Source organism: Dipodomys merriami, unplaced genomic scaffold, assembly GCF_024711535.1.
Source record: "Dipodomys merriami isolate MVZ:Mamm:240054 unplaced genomic scaffold, mDipMer1.0.p SCAF_159, whole genome shotgun sequence".
NCBI classification, from domain to species: domain Eukaryota; kingdom Metazoa; phylum Chordata; class Mammalia; order Rodentia; family Heteromyidae; genus Dipodomys; species Dipodomys merriami.
This window is the reverse complement of record NW_027202926.1, coordinates 1,646,964-1,652,963: the sequence shown is the minus strand read 5'-3', so window position 1 is coordinate 1,652,963 and position 6,000 is coordinate 1,646,964. Positions and strand designations below refer to the sequence as shown.

Sequence of the window (6,000 nt, the reverse complement as noted above, 5' to 3'; positions counted from 1 at the left end):
AGAGCTTTCTAATAGATCCATTATTTATTGTTACCCAACATTAGAAAAATGTATGAGGCATTGGTAAAATAGAAGTCCTTTGCATGACTACATACATTCCTTGTTTTTTTTTTTAAAGAGACTTGCTTTCATCTAAAAAAGTAGGCCTGTCTATTGTCTTCATGTGATTTCAATAATTGAAAGTGCTTAGTGAGAAGGTCAAAATGTATTAGTAGTCCTTAACTATCAATTCTCATTTTTCTTCTTGGAGAATATAATGATCAAATCAATAATTCAGAATCAGAAATCTATAGTTCAGTATCATGCCTCCAGTGAAAGTGGATCACCAGTAAGAAATCCTCAATACCAATTTGCACAAAGTTTTGTCACAGATACAATCTCCCTGCCTTCTCTAGCTGCTTTACTACCTTCCTATTTCTTCATTATACAGGAAAAGTTGATTCACCTGATTTCAGTCATATCTGTTGCTATAATTATCAAGGAATTAGTTTATTGTCTGTAATTTGGTCAAAGTTATGTCTCTTTACGTAGGCTACTATAAATGTATTTACTAATTTCAAGTAAATACATAAATTCTATTCCCACTTTTTTAAAAAATAAAATTCTGTTTGCTCTATAAATTCATCAGAGGCATGGATTTTGTGGCTAGCTAGGTCATTGCACATCATCTGTCTCTCTCTCTCCCTTTCTTGGTTCTCATAGATAATATGATTGCTCCATAATTATCCTGATTTACTTTGCTTTCATATTTTTGGTTGCATCATTTCAGTTTTTGCTCTGCCATTTCCCAAGTCATTTATATAGAAGGCGTTATTTCCTAATTTCTCATTCCTAGAATAAGCTGCACATGAAGATATCACTGGTCCTCATTGTCAGTGTGTACATTTGAATACGGAGGAACATCTTTCCTCTGCTCTCCATCAATTCCCTACTCTCCAGTTAGAATAATTTCGAATAGTAAAATTGGAAAAAGAGAAAATAAATCATGGTGAATAAACAGTTGCAGAAAAATCATTGGATATTTCTGACCAGTTCAACCAATGTGAACTATTAGGAAAATACATGGACACCACATTCCCACTGGCACTCAAAGTTTCTGGTTAGGCAATTCTTAGGAATATGAAGAACAAGATGAAAAAATAAGGAATGATATCAATTGCAAGAAAAAAATGGAGAAGGATCCAAGCAAATTTCTTCATTGGGCTGCCAAAAATATTCGGCTTACTACAGTGCGGAGACTTCTTTCCCAAAAGGCCACTCATGTGAATAGTAGGGATGACGATGAGTATACCCCTCTTCATCGAGAAGCATACAGTGGACAATTAGACATTTTCAGTGAGTTGGTGTCTCAAGCGGTACATGCAATAATGTAGATGACTGGACACCCCTGCACAGTGCATATACGTGGAATAATACCGGAGTGACTTCTTTATTACTTCATCATGATGCAAATACCAATGCCCAACTAAAGGCCTCTTGTCCCCCTTACATCTTGCTGCTGAGAATTGAGCTAGCAAAGATACGCTGGATCTCCATCTGTTGAACCATTATATAAAACCAGGCCTGGAGAACAACATAGAAAAAATTGCATTTGATATTGCCAAAAGGATAAGTATGTATCACTACTTCTATGAAGTTGTGGAAGGCTGTACAAATTGTTCACCTAGGTCCTAATGGTCGGGTTAAGTTTCTTAAATTTCAAAAATGCAAGTCGATCTTTTGTGTCCCTACAAAATATTTTCACAATCCAAATAAGAGCAATATATTTTATTTTGGTCTGTCATGGGGCTTGAACTCTGGGCCTGGGAGCTATCTCAGTGCTCTTCAGCTCAAGGTGAGCGCTCTACTACTTGAGCCTCAGCTCCACTTCCAGTTTTCTAGTGGTTTATTGGAGATAAGAGTACCACAGACTTTCCTTCCCAGGCTGCCTTGGAACCATGATCCTCAGATCTCAGCCTCTTGTGTAGCTAGCATTATAGGCATAAGCCACATGTGCCCGGCAACACCAATATTTTACTGTAAAAATTCATGGATTCCGCAGAATTCTTCCAAGTGAATTGCCTGCATTGGATGTCAAAATGTATTCAATAGTTTTTGTATACATGTATAATGATTTCTTCAGAGTTTGTGATTTTTTAATCAGAAACAATTTTAACTTACCTGTTGAAATGAGTAGTACAGAAACTAAAATATTTCTGGTGCTTGTCTGAAAAAGTATATTTTAAAATATACTATATTCTATGTTTGCATAATGTTCATAATTTACTTTATTTTCTCCTAGATATACTTTGAATTCTACATTATTTTATAATATTTAGGTTCATTAATGTGTCCTTTCTGATTGCATTCCATATAGAAACAGTTTGATTCCTTTTTTTCTAGGTCTTAATATTATTTTTCTTTGCGATAAAATGACAATGTTGTCTAATTTGAAAAGTTTTTTAAAGTTTATGCTATGTAAACGCCTTTCTGAGGTGAATATTTAATACACTGATGTCAAACTAAATTTAATTATATGAATTACGTGTATTGTTACAGTTGAAATTTTGTAATCAACTTTTTAATAACTGTTTTTCATTTCTTGCATCTGAAGAATGAAACATATGGAATACTTCTCAAATTTTCATATTATCCTTGTGCAAGTGCCATGTTAATCTCTGCATTGTAATTTGAGTATTCGTGCTGCTGAAGCATGTAGTATCCTCTAAATTTAAGTAGTTAATGATGCAATCTTTATACAAGCCTATATCTATGGGTGCCTACTTGTAACAAAGAAACTGTATTGTTCCGAACAATGCTATCGATCTTATTTCCCTAAAATTCTGTGAATAGCAGAAAAAATTATATTGATCAGTCAATTGCTCACATTTGCAAATTTTTTGTCAATGACTATCTTAAGTCTTTTTATTTGGAATTTGATCGTACTCTCAATTATTTATAGATAGGTCCAAGGTGATGGCTTTTTCAAGAACTTATTTATCCAACTGTGTTAGCTATGTGGACCTAATGGATTCAAAGTAAGCGTTGCTTAAGAGGTACTTCTAAACTTCTTCAGCTGATATTTTCCCAAATGAGGTGTTACTGTCACAAATGTCTACCTGAGCCTTTACCCTTCTTCCATGTGGGAACAGACCCACCAGAATATCTTACCCTGACAGCATAGATTGTCTTACTAGAGCAAAACTAATCTTGGTTACAAGGGATCATAGAGAGATGAACAGTTCAAACAGAACTGTTCAGACTAGAAGGTATTTTATCAAAATATAATTGTTTATTATACATTCCATTTCAAAAGTAGCTAAAGCCAAGAAGGTAAAAAAATTGTTCATATGCATGATTACTTAATGTCCTGGCCTGTCTACCATCCAACCAGGCAGGAACTTAAACTACTGCCTTTTTATCACCAAATATTTTCATAGTTGCAGGAGAAGTTCATATGTTTCTCCTCGTTATTAGGCATTAAATTGATACTGTTTTAATCACAGTGTTTCCTCTTGCCTCCATGCTGTAAATCTACAAATGGTAAAGCTTTAGGTCTAACTCTATCAAACACTAAGGTAGAGATAATGGAATAATACTTTAAAACAGAGTTGCCTTTGATACAGTAACTACAACAGAACAATGCAAACCTGTGCCTTTTAATTATATTATATATAGTTATATATTTTATATTTATATGTGCTGATTTTATATTTCACAAAGTAAAACTTACTAGAATTAGTTGATAATTGGACAAATAAATTGATATTTATTTATTCCAATAAATAGAATTGGAATATAAATAATTAGGTTTAAAATATATATTAGAATATAAAAAGTATCAATGCAATGTCTTTAGTATTAACTTGTGATATATCCTAACTGTTCTTGGTCTTCTGAATCCACATGGTAAAAAATCAATGTTTTCCTCTAATCTATAATGCATTTTACTCTGCTGCTCTGTTTATTGTTTTAACTCTCTTGTCCCAAACTGTTTTTCTCCATATTTCGGGAGCATTCCTATTGATTATACCTAAATTTTGCTAAGATGTCTAAAAAAACATTATTCTTCTGCAGTCCCCATGGGTCCTAGGATCCCAGGTCCCAGTTACCTGCATCATCAGATAACAGGGGCAAGACTTCTCACCAAGGCCCATGCGCCATGTCAGCACATAGTAATTGAAGACCAATCTCAATTTCTCATTTCCTATATTTCAGGGCCCCAATTCCTTGAAATGCTGGAATTAGCAGTAAGCAATTGTGGAATGCAAGGCAACTTGAAGAATGAAATAAGAAAATTTAAGAAAAAGTACTGTAATTAAAACATTCAACTTATAGATGACCAGCCCATATGAGTGAACAAGTTCACAATGTGTCATAAGATTATTTTTAATACCCCTCCCCTATGATTAATGAAAGATTTTATTCCAACATACGTGGCCCAAAAAATAGTTCCTTGAAGGATAGATCCATAATTGGTCTACCAAAGCCCAAAAAACTTGACTTAGAGGTCAAATGTAATTCAGAAAAATATTTGAAGCATTAAGGAGTGCTTCAAAACACTGGGACTTCAGTACAACATGGTTCTGTGGTATAAAAATGTCACTCTCAAACCAATGATAATCTACATTTAATCTTCTGAAAGTGTATTCCTTTTCAAATAAACTTTTTAAAATCACATTCGTCAAAATGACGGTTTACAAGTTGATGATACTTAGTGACATTACAAGTTTTTTAAGTGTAGGGAGCAAGTTACAATAGAGTTGAATTTTTTACACAGCACTAATGCCAAACACGTTCAACCATTCATTAAATTGTAGAAATAGTACCACCCACAATTTGTGTTTTTCAGTAAGGGCCTTCCAGAAATGTGTTAAATAGGTTAGCCTCCTAAATTTCAAACCCAAACCTGAGCTAATAAATTTCATCATTTAATAAGGTACACTTTAAAAAGTCACAAATAGTTGCCTTATCATATGTTATTTTATGTTTTCCCTCTGTCTAACATAGTAAGAAATATGACTTTAAGTCTTGAATATGGGTATTCATCAGAGATATGACAAACATAATATCTGTCTTCTATTTTTATCATATTCCTCTTTTGGAATAAATTTTAATTTTCTTCTTTTTCCAAAACTTAGAGGCAGTAGAAAATATTATTCCATGTAAAATAAAAGAATCACACCATTGTACAAAGTCATTTATAAAAATTCGTAGTTAGGAATACATTCTAAGCCATTTTTTAAACTTTCTTTTTGACTAAAGATTAATCTTCCAAATGGATGAGAATAAAATCTTGTTTAGGTGCTTCACCTCTCCAGTCTCCAGCAAATTGTTGCTGCAGATGAATCAATTATGGAAATATAAGCTGACATCAGTTCAAGAATATGCAGGATTGAAAGTCCATAGAATGCATATAAACCATTCAAAGTATTAATAGACAGTTTAACACAATAACTATCAGGAATTTGAAACCAGAGAGGAATTATAGTAAAGACATAGAGTGAATGAAAAATGAACAAGGGGCAAGTACAGCTAGAATATTCAATGTAAACATATGATAAAGGAAGTGGTAAATTGGAAATAAATCTTGGAGAAAGGGTTGGTTGAGAATGATGGAAGGAGTGACTCAGATCTAGGAGCATTGGACAATTAGATGCACATATTTAATTGTAAAACAATTGCACAACCTTTTAAAATTCAGTTAAAAAACATAAGAAACAAAAAAACAGAAAAATCACAACCAAACAGCAATCTCCAGAGAGTATGAATATGACCTCTCAAAATTTTAATCAATTAATGAAGGGCAGTCTTGGGAAAAGCAAACAAAACTGTTCAAAGAGGGAAGTTTGGCATAGGGGAGAATTTTGAACAGAATTAAATAGAATGTCTAAGGTTATAAATCACCTAAATCTGCTGCAAATAGTATCTTTCTTCTACGAGTTTTCTGTCTGAACTGGATAATCCAGTCCTGAGACACACTTGGTAGCTTGTGAGGTTAGAGTGGAAGAAACAAGATCA

The 6,000-nt window shown here is 33.3% G+C and overlaps 1 pseudogene; it reads right to left on the bottom strand.

Moving 5' to 3' along the window:
- Positions 1 to 2,597: 2,597 nt before the first annotated feature.
- LOC138827637 (U6 spliceosomal RNA) lies at positions 2,598 to 2,694 on the bottom strand (annotated as a pseudogene).
- Positions 2,695 to 6,000: the final 3,306 nt, after the last annotated feature.